The following is a 14,951-nucleotide window of genomic DNA, read 5'->3' as shown; positions in this document are numbered from 1 at the left end:
AGAATTTGCTTTCCTCAGGGATTAAAGTTTCATTATGTAAAAGCCGTGCATTAATTTAAGATTATAATAATTTTAGAATCGACGTGCAAATTTCGGATTCAAAGCTGCGGCTGATCTTTGCGCACCGCGGCGTGATTAAAGATGCAGCGTAAAAAGCTAATCGCCAATAATCCCTTCATCCTTAGCGAATGGAAAATCACTTTTCGGAAGCTCTTCGTAATTTGCATCAGAAGCCACGCGGCTTTCCGCTGTTGCGAAGGGGGAAATAAAATACGATTTTGATCACTCGATAACGATTCGAAATTCAAAAATCTCAGCATTTTCATTCTCTGGAGAAAAAGTTAAACTGGTAACCAACCGTTCAGTCAATTGCTCGAAGATGCTCACTTAAAATTATCAGTTGATACATATCATCTAAAGCAAATAGAAATTCTCACACCCTAACCTCAAGTTTCGAAATTCCAATCGACCGATAATCATGCGTAATACGATTTTTAATAACTCACCTGAAATTTTGACGGTCAATCGGAACAATCACTGGCACTATATATTCATCAATCGCGGAGCTTCCCGCGTTCAGCAAACACTTTTTCGGAGATTAAAGACGTGCGTCAGAATCTGTAAAAAATTGCAGGATGAGGGTAGAGTTATTTCCTTTTTTTATCATTTTTTTTTACGCGACAACGTAACGTTATATCTCCTTTGCACGGACATTTTCATGTATAACGTACGTGGTTAATTTGAGACTCGAGAGGAAAACAAAAACAGCTTCTATAATCAAGCGCACATCTATAGGATGTGTGTATGTGAAACTGCCGCAGAATTGATTGAAACGTGAACGAATTACGCAATTGCACACGCTTATGTTGATAAATTAACTTCGCCCCGACGCACCGCAGGGTCAACGAGCCACCAATTATGGCAATTACCGATTCCACCCCTGAGCTCGCCACTCTTGTCAATTGCAATACAATTGTCCTCCTCTGCTCGCTGACGAGTGCACTTCTTTCAAAATATGATTGGACTCTGCATTGTCGATAATTGTTTGAACTAACGCTGAGTAACCGCGCAGTCCGGGATAACAAGCATAAAAACTCTACAATAAGATGGAAAAATTTTCCGTAACAATTCGGTATGCAAGGTGCAGCAGGGATGAATCGGGTCCAATTTAATATGGGAAGGAGAAAAAAGCTGTCAACATGTTGTACTATAAAAGGTGTGAATAAAGCTGAAAGCGTAGTTCGTAAATTGAATTCTCTACGGACTGTCTGAGACCGTTGTATTGTCGTTCGTATGAAAGTTGTCGTGTATATTTATCGTTCACAAGTCTATGAGAAACGATTCTTCGATTCGTATCGTACCTTTTTCTTTCTTTATCGACAGCTACAGGGTTGAATGAATATAATTATCTGTCTCACAATCGGACCGTTTGTATAGAATTCATTCAGGGATTGATGAAATATCAACGAATGAAATTTATACAGCAAAGTTGGAGCAAGAGCGAGTTCATAATAATACACACTTAATTCATTCTCTCCTTGTTTTTTGTACAGGAAAATTGTTTGAAACAGAATTGAACTCTATCACAAAGCGTCGCGCATTCAAAGATTTATTTCTGATCCGTTCTTCTTCTTTTGAAACGATTGAAACAGAAAAGAAAGGCGAGGAGCGGGGGGAATGATTACCGTGTGAAAGATACCCGCTGCGTATGAAAGTAAGAAGAACGGAAGAAGGAAAAGAAGAAAAAAATTAAACGAGATAAAAACTTGAGGGGTAAAAACGTAGAATGGTTAGAAAATAGAAGGATCGCATTATCAAATTTTCAATTACGCGAAAAATTCTTTCACAGCCTATGAAATGTAGTAAGTTGCTGTATAAAAAAGTTACACTTTACAAAGGTAAAAATATGTATTAAAAAACCGAGGTACAAAATTCGTCGGAATGCCTTAGAATATAATAACATTGTCGAATAGTCACAGTTCTGACGAATCTATATTTTGATTTTTTAATTTTTGTAAAATATCAATGAAATAAAGTTTCGCATTTTTGAAAATCCGACACCGCAACCGTCCGATTTTTCGACAATTCTGCCATTCCATCCCCATATAGATAACACTAATCCAGGCTTCGAGATTTCGGAAATGAAATAAATCGCGGCTGCCGCATTCAGCAGCAAGTAGTAACGGTCCGTTGTTTGTCCGGCGGTGCGTCAGTAGCGAAAGGCGTTACCGGTCAGCCGGATTTTTATTTCCGAACTTGTATAAAAAGCGAGATGATACCGAACGCGTAAGGGTCTAATCGTGATTCGCGAAGGGTGTCGTCACGGCGAGCCGGGCAGCAGGATCAAGATTGGCGCTGCTGGTTTTCTCTGTCGCGTGTCCTGACTGACAAATGGTGGAAAAAGGGGGCGGAAGGTGGGAGGGAAAAAGATGGGGATGCCAAGTCCTTACGATTGTACGATCCTGACGACGCAGACACTGCCCTCTCTGCCTACCTATTCTTACGGTCTGAATTCGCTCGCGGCGCGTTCGCGACTGAGTCTCACCTCACCTCACGCGTCGCGACGATCCCGTCCAGGATCTCCGCTCGAGGAGTGGGCGCGAGAGAGGGAGAGAGGGAGAGAGAGAGAGAGAGAGTTTGTGAAACCCCGAGGGTTTATCACCGGCCTCTTTTTTTTAAATGCAATACTAGGATTTTCACATCGTATTTTTGCCAAACGTATTATCTGCATCTTAATATTATCCCGAATCGTAAAATTTCAGTACATTAGCTTGAAACAATTACAGGATATATTTAATTATTTTAACAAATTCGCTGTTAAAAGTAACAATCGCGAATTTTATAGCCGATTGAATTCCAGTGTGACGTCACGATTTTGTTTGTTTCGATCCATCGTGAAGGCTGTAATTTTTATGCAATTGGGATAACGAAAAATACGACCCTCGCAATTATTGCCTCGTGAGCTAATCCAATACGTTAGAATATATAATACTGGATTCGGTCCAATTCTCAGTCTAATTTTTTACCGCTTTTATATTCCGGCTGTGATTTTTATTGCCAATTACCGTGTTTTGTTTCTCCAGTATATATGAATTTATTGCTTACATACACCCACTTTTACTAGCGAAATTCATTTCGGGCTCGATTATCATCAATTTTAACGCGGCTGAAATTTTTTCGAAAACTTCTTCCAGCCGAGCATTTTTTATTTTATGAAAAATCACACCAAAGGCAGTGTCCATGATTCGAAAATTCAAATCTCATCTTACGGTGAAGTCACTTTTTCTTCCGCGTTTACAACACCGTCCTTGCTTTTGTTGGAGATTAATTACTATAACCACGTTACGCTTTTTTTTATTATTGAGATTCATTGTCAGTTCAAAACCCGTGAATGTATTCGAAGAAATGAATTTTCAACGGATTCAACCAAATAACAAATTACCCAGTTGAGCCCACATTCGAAAATTATTCGATGTCGTAATTTCGTTGCAATGGAGTAATTGTTGGATAGATAAAATTTATAAAAAGTAACCGCATTGAATACATCAGATGAATAGGAAGTTGAGAAACTCAGATACCTAAAACGTGACGTTTTCAGGAGAGTAGCTTAAGAATTTCTGTACAGAATATATTTCTGCACATTTTTCCTCTGTCGAGTCTCTGTCTCCCCAGCTCACTTCTATATAAATACTACGCATTCAGGTATATTTTGCGTAACAAGGCGCAGAGAAAACTTCCATAAGGGTGTATACGTATAGATATGTACGTTGAAGACTCTGTAAATATCGACTAGCATTCGCAAATTTAACCACTTTCCACCACGCAAAGTCTACGACGTGTTTTATACCTTGTACACGTTGCAAACTGACAATATTTCTATTCGTCACACGATATCATCTTAATCGATTTTCAATTAAGGTCACACGCTCGGAATGTCCGTCACAATTTCTCCTTGAAATATGAATGTAATTAAGAACTAAATGCTAGTTGCTGTTGTATCGATTTCAACTTGAAATTATTAGCAAAAAATGTCCGACCTACTTAATAATCGCGGTTTACGAGTAATTTTGATTTGTGTGCTGATTGGTTGTAATTTCTTTTTTTTTCGAATCAGTTATTACACGTGGTAGAGAATCGTAAGCGTCATTCGACTCGTTGTATATACGCTTTCTGTGGCTTGAGCTTTTTCCGTCGCAGGTTAACTATACAGCTAGGTACCAGAGCTTTTAAAACTAATTACACAAATGCAATTTAATTCAGTTAATTCAAAGACTTTGTATGCACGCTCAATTTCTTGCGTATTTATTTTACGTCTTTATTTAGATTGCACTGTTGAGTGGTAGGATAAGATGACCTGCAGATAACGAAGAAAATTCCACTTTCTGTATTCGCAACTTGTTCGCTCCTACTTTTTTCTCGAAATGTAAATAACCTAGACATTCGTGTGTTTTCGTATTTCAAACTGATTTCACATCACCCCGTATATTTCAATAATCGACTTCAAGTGACGGATTTTCGATAGTAAAAACACGCGATTACAGCAATAATAACGGTAATAAAAGATGGAAACTGAAATAAAACGAAGTTTTAAAAAAAAGGGGAAAAGCGTCAGGGTTATTCGCCGTTCGAACAGCGCAGAAACCAAAGTATATCTCACATATCATGTACAGGTCGTAACACATACCTCTAATATATATAACACACACATGTCCTCGGATTCCAACAAAGCTCATCCGTATAAATTTGATGGCATTGCGAAGCCAAAAAAATATTTCAGATACGATACACATATTTCCGTGCTTTTGCTTTGCCAAAACGAGAAGCGGCGGTGATTTTATCAATTTTTTTTTCCTGCAACGTTTGATGAGCGGCTACCGATTGAAGACAAAAAAAAGTACTCGAAAGGCGTCTTCGATGCGAAGAGATATACATCTTGTATATTTAGATGCACCTGTATAACATGAAAGAACTGAAAATCGTAATTACTTTACGGTTTCTTTTATATTTGTTCATTTCTCGTTAGAAAACTCTTTGAACCTTATATATAATCACGCCGTCACCATCACCGCATGAATTATTTACTTTCGCAAAAACAGACGCAAACACACACACACACAGATAAAAATTGACGCCTACTTATACCTGTGACGGTGTATCTCAGTTACCAATTAGAATTATTCACGTTGAATTAAACACTAGTGAATATATTCAAATTCCACCCCGAATAACGTATAAACTGAATACACACAAAAAAAAAAAAAAGAAATACAGAAACTGGTCACTGTTGACCGCAAATATTTGTCACCCCTAGAGATTTTTATTGCAAATTGATATTCGCTTGGAAATAACATTGTACGAGTAGACCGGTACGAAAAATATGACTAGATAATTCAACGCTATTGTGACGAATAATATTGCGCTGTTATGATTCCTAATTCAGGTAAAAGGATCAGAATTTAACGTCAATTCTTCATCGAAAATACACGCTAGTACAATTGTTATATAATTATACAAGCATCAATGCAACTCGGCAGTGCGCAGAGCGCAATAATCGTAATTATATGTTACTCGTCTCAAAAGTATTGATGAACCTATTGTACGCAGGGGTGAAAATTACGGCATAACACGCTCCGAGTGTTCATGTATTATTTACATTATAATTATACACGAGTAGTTATAATATGTGGACATGTTTCAGGTATATTAATTTCTGAAGACGATGCTCTGGTGAACAACGATAGTTATATTTCGCAGGTAACAATGAAGCTGCGAAAACTGGTGTAAAGAGTCAAATTACGACTGACGGTTAATTCGGGTTGTGGAAATAACGAGGAGACTCGGAATTAATGTTGTTATTATTGCTAATCATGCCACCCCGAATTGAAGTACCGATTTATCATGCAACTGTAATCCTCGCACAGGAAACTTTGGAAACTAACCCTAGGAGGGTAGAGGATTTGTGTAAACACTTCCTTGGTTAAGTAAACAATCCGTCTGCACGATAAGACAAATTCTCGGGAAGGTACAGGCTGGCATACATAATAAATTACGCAAAATAAATATAATTTGCGGCTCCGCAAATAATGTAAAATAACAAATTCGAGTTTCTTGGCCGATTGAATGGAAGTTTTTAATCCCTGCGTTTCATTCTATTCTTCCTCCCCTTTTTCGTCCCCAAAGAGGACAATAATAATAGCAATGATCGTCAATTCTGTAGTTCTCGAATTCACGCGATCGATGTTATTAACAATAGACTAATTCGGGTATACAGGTATACACGGATGAATTTAAGGAGGAAAAGTATCGACACTGCAAGCCATCTCCATCGGAATATCGAATGAATAGAGATTTTCACCCACGTATAGCGCACTCGGCAAATAGTTTTTATTGCTTCGATAGGTCGCAGCAATTTGTCGGTATATTTTATTTTACCGTGTGTACCATCTACAAGAACGAGATGCAATAAGATTTTCCCTCTATATTTTCCTAGTCCGTTTACTCTGCTTTATAAAATCCCTGCGCAAATATATACCTATAATAATAGGTGAGTATAGCGGCTAACCGTAAAAATAGCGAAGTACCTAACCGATTACGGGAAAAGCGCGATTCCTCTCGTTTTTACGATCAAATATTTTCTACTTGCCCGCTCGCAATAGCTCAATTATGCAAATTTTTTCCCCGACCGATAAAAAGGGTAGGCTTCCTTTTTTTGTCCGACACCGCTATCATGAATTCAATGAAATCGAAGCTTGGTGGCAGACTGCGTCCATCTTCAACCTTGTTAAAAATTTACAGACTTCCTCACTAATTTTTCTTAATTTCTTTCCTGCTACTGAAGAAAACAACAATTTCTCTTTCGAAAAGAAAGTTTCAATCGAATCGTACCTGAAGATGTGTCTGGGGTAAAAAAAATGGTAAAAGGATAATTAGTAACATGTATGTGTATACATTGAACTAATACTAACAAACTGTTTGACAAAAAATTTGAAAAAAATGTACTAAATTCTCGAAGCTCGTTGCAAAGTTATCAAACTTTTATAAAATATTTCAAGTATTCTTATACGAAAAAAGAGCTTCTCCGATTGCGTCTCAAACGAGTTTCAAATTTGACTTAGTCGGAAAGCAGCCGCAGCTGCCTATAGAAAAAATTGTACGAATATTTCAAGTGTATCTCTTATTGTGGTATCAAAACTTGTAGCTACCCAGAGTTTTCTATTATTAAATGTACATAATGTTAAATCACATTCAAGAGCAAAAAGTGCTTTTTTCTTTACCGCAGATGCATAAACATTTTTCACATAGTTTGCGGGACAATGCGAGCAGGGTCGAGATTATACCAAAAGATTTCGGTTTATGGGGGAGCAATCACTGCATGCAAATTAAACGGATTAGCATAACTCTGTGCCGGAGACTAAGGGATAATGACGGGGTGAAGAAATTAGAGAATCCACCCCGCAGCTTCGACGCGGAGCGCTCTTGAAATTCGGTATATCTACCATGTAAGTAAGGAGGTGAGAGCGTCTCGAAGCGAAAGTGTGGCGAATTGTGCGTCAAGCGTATAAAATGCGGGCGCCTCGATCGCTGACGTTTTTTGCGCTTCGTGTTCTTCCAACTTTTTCCCCGTTCCGTTTTTGTACAACTTTTTATTCCCTTCGAGGAAAAGTGGTCGATAAATTTAAGTTGACAAGGTAGTCCTGACAAATTAGCCGGCTTCTCGTAAAATATCATAATAGCCATAACGACGATTTCGTTGCTGTATTATTTGTATTTATCCAACTGTACGGCACCGAGGGTTTGTTTAAGGGTGAATATAATTTATCCGTTGATAGGTCAATTGTGCGAATCGATTACCATTCGAACGAACCGGAGAGTAAATTTCAATTAAAATTTATACCCTCCCCGCTTCGGGATCAACGGCAAAGTGTAATTAATGAAATAAAAATGTTGATCGAAGCTTCTTTGTCGCAAGCTTTCAGCGCGTAAGTCGGTGGGGCGTTTCGGCGTATAAAGTAGACATTTCGTGACCTTTTGATTGGTTTCATCGATGCCTCGTAACTTCTTGCTTTGTGAACAGTAAAACGCACCGCAATCTGAGCACGTCAATAACAGAGGCAAATGTAATTTTCACTTGAAAGATACTGGCCGAAATGGCCACTGGATGTGCAGTCGGACAACGGATTCTGCGGGCAACTCGGGACAGGATTCCGAAGAATCGAGGTTCACAGAGAACCAATCCCAGAAACCTTCCATACATCCCGCCTACCCTCACTTTTGCGATAGGCGCGGAAAGTCCGCAGAACCGAACTTCGTAGAATCCAGGCCCGACTGTAGAAACATTTGTCGTCGCTGGAAAATAAGCGGCTTTATACAGGTCATGAGCCAGCACTCGAACTTTCCATTCTCACCCTACAAGTTACAAGCTCGTAGAGAAAAAAAAAGAATAGTATCCAACTCGAATTTTGAACTACAAATTCAGGTTCGTTATTAATACGATTTTAAATCACTCTGATACCATATTACATGAAAATATGATGATTTCTTTTATTTTGAACCACTGTAATGGTTCCATTGTTACAAATTTTGGAAGTCTGACCTTGGATTTGATATCGGTGATAAAAAAACCTCCGCGAACCAATTTCTACAAAAATTGGCATACTTATAGTTTTCTTCCACAGCGTTGGATCACCATTTTGGGTTTCGCAATCTGACTTCAGATTCATGATCAGTCACCGAACAAACTGACGAGTACCAATTTCCATCAAAATCCAATGATCCATTCTCAGAATATCATCATTTTTATTCGATTATTGGGATTTACGTTATTTCCGTAATTAAAAAAGAACTGAACCGATCAAAGCCAAATTCTAATCTCTAAGTTTGGAAAAGCCGCGTCGATTGAGACCAAAATCATTGAAATCCGGCAACTCGTTCTCGAGATATCGACGGACAAAAAAATTGATCACATACGTGCAAACAAACATAGACACAGACGTCCATCTGAAAATGATCGGAGGTGATTCTCTAAAGTTCAAAACGTGGAGATCTAGAAAAACCTCAACATTTCATTTTCGCGATGATTACAATAACATCCTTTTTCTTTGAAAACAGAAAAACGGACAGTTAATAAAACTGAAGCGGCCAAAATAAAACTTGAAAAATGTCAAGAACAGATTTTTCAACTCTGATTTAAAACCGTTCAGCAGAATATCGCAACTAGACGTCGTATATCTGTTATTGGTTTAAAGAAAATGGCTGCAGGGCATGAAGTGGTTGCATCATAAAGTTGAAAAGAGATACATTTAACGGCTATTGCTTTCTCGATAACTTGTAGAGCTCGACAATAATACAATGATGGATCGTAAATGCATGATAAAACTATTAAAACGATCGATTCGTCTGCCAATGTGTAATCTATTGAAAGATTTAACACGCACGAGGAAAAATGTCTGGTTTACACTTTGAAAAATCAAACGCCGCGAACAATCCGAATCGTAATTTTAAATAGAACTCGAACCGCAATAAAATCTTGCATTTCTGAGTACCGCAGCTATTAGACTTGACAAGAATTCTATATATTGTAATCGAATCGCTCTAATGTATAGCGAAAATACCAGCACTAAAGAACCTCGCGAAGTACTTCAGGTTTAGCGTATTGTATCACGATGCAATGAATAAGCAAGATGTGTTGAAGGAATAATACGGGCCGGATTGAATCTTACTTAATAAAATATGTCGTTTTTCCGATTCTATTTTGCTCGCTCTTTTTCCTCTTATCTGATGGCTGTGAAAACGCGCTTCACCCACTCGAGTTTATTCGTGAGAAAGAAAACGTTGCTACATCGATTAAGGGGAATGCCCGGTTAAATTCCCAAGTCCGATATTTTTAATAGAATTAATTTTACGTCAGATTACTTGTTTTCGGACCTTAAGAACTATGAATAACCGTATCAAAACAGAAAAAATGTTTTGGGTAATGCAAAATGTCGGGCTGTCGCATTGATTTTTTTTTAGGATTCTTAGCCACCATACGAAAAATGTCTAGTCTCGTTTTTATTTTTTTATGGCCCCAAATCTGAGAGAGGCAATTAAAACACGTATTGCGTCCTTTGTCTTGCGATGTTTGTGTTTTTATAAAATTCTTTCATTCGTAGGTGACCAAGATTTCTTTAAAAATATAAATATATAAAATATGAGATTCATACACGGAGAGAAAAAACTTAAAATTTTTACAGGGATTTCTGGAAAATATTACCGTGCTTTCCAATAAACGTGATGAGAACTGCCAGCGTTAGAAAAATTATAAGAAGCTTTCAAAATTATTCTTCGACATACAGGATAAATATTGTTTGCATTGACCAGAGAAAAATAGTCATGCACGGCGAAAATTTTACCGTGCTATAGCATGATTATTTTTCTCTGCACGGAAAAATTTTTACCGTGCTGTAGCACGGCGCATAGCGCTAGCACGGTAAAATTTTCTGTGACGGTGGGTGTCTCAAAATGTCTTCGTATATTCTGTACAGAAAAGGAAGAACAGTCTAAAAAAATACAGTCTAGGTAAAAAATATATAATTAACAAAAAGAGACATATTAATTAGTTGAAACACACAGATAATTTGATTAGCTGAAACAAGCAAAAGTTTTATTACCTGAAACAACCGATGGTGTGGTTAGCACAATCACGCAAGTCCATACACTGACGAAAAATGCATCGAGTCCAACATGATATGCGCTTTGATATTCGTGGCTTCGGTTATTAATTGTATTGATGAATGAAAAACTGTCAGTGCATTTGTTGAAAAATTGGTTTTGTTGCCCTGAAACAGAAAATAATACGATCGGTTAAACGAGTGTTTCTGTATATTTCAAATATATTTCAGAAATACTTACGCCAAGATTCTTCACCGTCACTACACACTCCGCGATTTTTATCCCCGTGAATCGGCCGCCGGCTTGGAAACGCCGCGCTTTCTCTCAGAATCAAAAACTATCAAGCCGACGCGCAACAGGCGCGGTCAATTGAAGTTTGAAAACTCAGTTGTTGGTAAAAAAAAAAATTGATCGAAGAGCTGCAGACTTAACACATCGAAGGTTCTTTACTTTACTTCATATACCGTTTACGAAATCGCTAGCCAAAAAGCGCGATCGTTCGATTCGCATTATCAGGGTGGCGACAATTTTACTAAAGTATAATTTCTCGATTTTTCCCTCACTTTTCCCGTAAAAAAATTCCGAATTCCTCGACATTTTCCCACGAAACTTGAGTATTATTGAGCAGCTTTTACGACCTCACAGCTCCAGAGGTTGTGCACCTTGAATATATTAATTTGGATCTAAAAAACACGTAGCATTGCTTCGTTTGAGACGAATAATTAGAAATTGAACGATTCCATTTCCGATGGTCGGTTTAACTGAATTTATGAAGCGTAGCTCAAGATTGATAACGATTTTTATGAAAAAAAAGTACGTTTCTCCATTTGATCGATCATATCTCCCTGACTATTCCCGGTTTCAAAAGTCTCTCACCACGCTGCTCGATCACTAGATCACTGGATCACTCGATTCAACTGGCTCACTCGAATCGAAACTCAGATCACTCGGGTCACCGGATCATCCATTTTTGGGCCACTGGATCACTCGATCACTCGATTAGTCCCGGAGGCAGCGTCAAAGATTCGCGGGTCATTTCCGCAAGCTTCATCTTTTTTAAGTTAAATGTGTAACACATAGTGTTAATTCGGACGTCTGTCAAATCACCCTCACGGCAGGGGGTTGCGGCAGGGTTACAATTACAGCAAAATAAATTTAAAGAAATAAACGTATTGCCGAATACGCGAAACTTATCGTAGGCATTAATTGAAACATAAGAAGCTTAGAGAATATCGCCGGTTGCGTAGAATAACCGGCTATCTCGAGTAAAGTTCAAAACCGGCTACTTCGTGTTTGAAATATTTTGGCCGCAAATTAAGTTGATTCACAAAACGGAGCTTCTACGAATTTTGTGAGGCGCTGACAAATTTCGTATTCAGCCCGATAGTGCTACCAATTTAATTTGCGGCCAAAAAATTTCAAACGCGAAATACCCGGTTTTTGGACTTTAATCGAGATAGCCGGTTATTCTAAGCAGCCGTCGATACCGTCTTCCACCCACATAAGTAGACGGAAAAAAATATTTACAAGATTCCCACCCGCAAGGATGAAATTGATTACTATGGTTTTTTTTTACAGTGTAAAACAAAAAAGTAACAGTCTTCCACCGATAAGATAGAATAAGACGCTTCGGAAAAGGCCTTTTTGTATATTTTACTTCGCTCGGATATGCTTGCACTTTTTCACAGAAAAAAATCGATCACGCGAAAGAGACGGACTGATTGTGAGAAAAAATTTGTCATTACTGCCTGAACCACGTTTAAATTTCACAAAACGCTGTTTTCGGGTATTTCAAAATTAAGATGTCCTCGAATCCACCGGTGGCTATGTTTTGTAAAATTTTTGCAAAACCTGAGATGCGTGCGGTTTTTCCTAGTAACGAAAAATCTATGTGCAAATGCAGTGCAATATTTGACAGTTATCAACAATTGGTTTTCGCAAATTTCAACGTAGATGTTTCGGTACTAAAAAACATCGCACGCTTCTCAGGTTTTATAAAAACTATTGTTTCGTCATGCAAAACATAGTCACAGAAAGATTTAAGGACATCTCAGTTTGAAATTTCCGAAAATAGTCCTTTTCGAAATTTCCACGTCCTTGAGCCGGTAGTAGAAGATTTTTTTCAGCCCAGCCCTTTAGCTATTTTTTTGTTGAAGAGTGAAAGAATCTAGGAGAAGAGCGAAATCTAAAAGAGGCCCTTTTTCGAACTTTCCTACTGTACCTCATAGATACAGGACTGTTATGTTTGTGTTTGTTGATATAAAAAGAAGCGTTGTAATCAATTTTATCGTTGAGGGTATACATTTTTCAAATATTCTTTTTCCCTCACTTATGCGGGTGGAAGACGAGTTGTGTCGTGGAATTTAGGCGGAACATGACATTTTCTAAGCATCTTACGTTTCAATTAATGCCTACGATAAGTTTCGCGTATTCCGCCATACATTTTTGCTTCATTTTTTGCTGTAAGTCTAACCCTCGTGTAACCCCCCGTCGTGGGGGCGCATTGGAAGACGTTCGTGCTACTCTATCGTATGTAACACGGATAACTCGGACAAAAAAAATGAAGCCCGTGAAAATTGTGCAACGAAATCTGTCGTTACCTCCCGGACTAATCACTCGATCACTCGATCACTGGGATCACCTTGGACACCTTAACCACTGGATGGAGTCGATTACCGGATCCCACCGATCCCTCGACCACTGGATCGTTGGATCATTTGCAGGATGGCGCCGATTGTGCTCAAATAAAATTCCCTGACTTTTCCCGTAAAAAAATTCAGAACTCCCTGACGTTTTCCCACGAAACTTGAATATTGTTGAGCAGCTTTTACGATCTCACAGCCCGGGAAGTTGTACAATGTACATCTTGAATATATTAATTTGGATCTAAAAAACGCAAATAATATTGCTTTGTCTCACACGAATAATTAGAAATTGTACAATTCTATTTCTGGCAGTTAGCTTGGCTGAATTTACAAAGCACGGCTGAAGTTTGAAAACAATTTGAAGAAAAGTGCGTTCTTTCCAATGGTTCGTCATGAATCCTTGACTTTTCCCGATAGACAAAATTCTCCGACTACTTCCGGTTTTCCCGGTTTGTCGCCACCCTGATTATTAATAATCGCGCAAAAGGCGCGGACGATTCCCGTGATTAATTCACACGCGCAAGAGGGCGCGACCGATTTACCTGTCAAAATACCTTAAACATCTAGAACTTGTCGCAAAATTCTGCAGAAACCCAATCCGCATCCGCGTCTTTTCGAATCCGACACGTCGCGATGCGGATTGTTCTTCCGAGATGCGGGTCAAGTCCGGGAGGGAGGTTGGAACGCATGCATTATTGTGTGGCGTGACGGTCGGCGTTCCTCTTCGACGCGAAGTCTTCGAGCTCAGCATCTCGCCATCCAACGTACCACGGAACGCGATGGATGGTCCAGAGATGCGTTTTGCCCATTCGGACGATCACAGAAATCAATCGAATGGAATAACGATCGGTGATGACTGAATAATTGAATTGAACAACAATGGAAAAATGGTTGCAGAGTGACAAGAAATGGAAAATTCTGTCTCGTTAATATTCAAACGCTTACAAACGGTCGAGAGACTCGAATACGGAGTCTCTTGGCAAAAAAATCTCTGCGATCGTTCGACGCTGTGGATTAGAAAAGTTAGCAACATCGCGGTACATCGCGACCTTCCTACCCTTGCCTGTTTCCCAACGAAACCACCCAACGGAAAAGAGAGACGCACACACACACGCACAAACCCCGCGACGGATCCCAAAACGTTCGCCTACCTACCCGGTTACCTATATTCGATCTAAACGATTCTCCATTCTTTCCAACACACGTCATTCTTCGTCATTCGCGCCGTGGTCACTGACTTACATTTTCGTTGGTTACCTGTCGGGAGCAAAATGTTTCTGTATCGTAGTCTGCCTACTCGGAATACAGTATCGCGGTTGTTTCCCGCCAACCCTAATATCGTATGCATCATTTTAGCAAATGTTGGCAGACTATCGGTACATCAACCTTTTGTAAAAGTGATTAAAAACATCCTGTATGCCAATTAGCATTTTTCTAAGCGAGCTAAGAAAAAAAAACTTGATCGGTACTTGTTGAATGTTAGAATATTGAAAATGACGTATAATATAAGATGCAATTTGATTACGTTATGTTATGCCAGACTTTGGAATTTTATCGATATAACAATAATGTGAATATTTGAATACGTTGAAACCTCAGGTGAACCCACCGCTTAAACGACATCGTCGGTAAATTCAAACGTAGATTATTACATCA

At 38.7% G+C, this 14,951-nt stretch overlaps 1 protein-coding gene across 2 annotated transcripts in view; it reads right to left on the bottom strand.

The window, feature by feature from the left end:
- Nucleotides 1–2,525, bottom strand: part of LOC124308104 (synaptotagmin-5) — a 61,571-nt gene extending 59,046 nt beyond the window's left edge. Inside the window, exons 1-2 of one of the 2 annotated variants that reach the window (XM_046770462.1) lie at nucleotides 2,451–2,525; nucleotides 507–618 (exon numbers count right to left, since the gene is read on the bottom strand). The gene's annotated coding sequence lies outside the window, so the exon portion shown is untranslated. Of the gene's footprint in view, nucleotides 1–506; nucleotides 619–2,279; nucleotides 2,351–2,450 lie in introns of those variants that run through there. The other variant, XM_046770463.1, reaches the window with a different exon arrangement.
- Nucleotides 2,526–14,951: the final 12,426 nt, after the last annotated feature.

Source organism: Neodiprion virginianus, chromosome 6, assembly GCF_021901495.1.
Source record: "Neodiprion virginianus isolate iyNeoVirg1 chromosome 6, iyNeoVirg1.1, whole genome shotgun sequence".
Lineage (NCBI taxonomy): Eukaryota > Metazoa > Arthropoda > Insecta > Hymenoptera > Diprionidae > Neodiprion > Neodiprion virginianus.
Note: the sequence above shows the minus strand (reverse complement) of the source record. Positions and strands in the feature narration are given on the sequence as shown.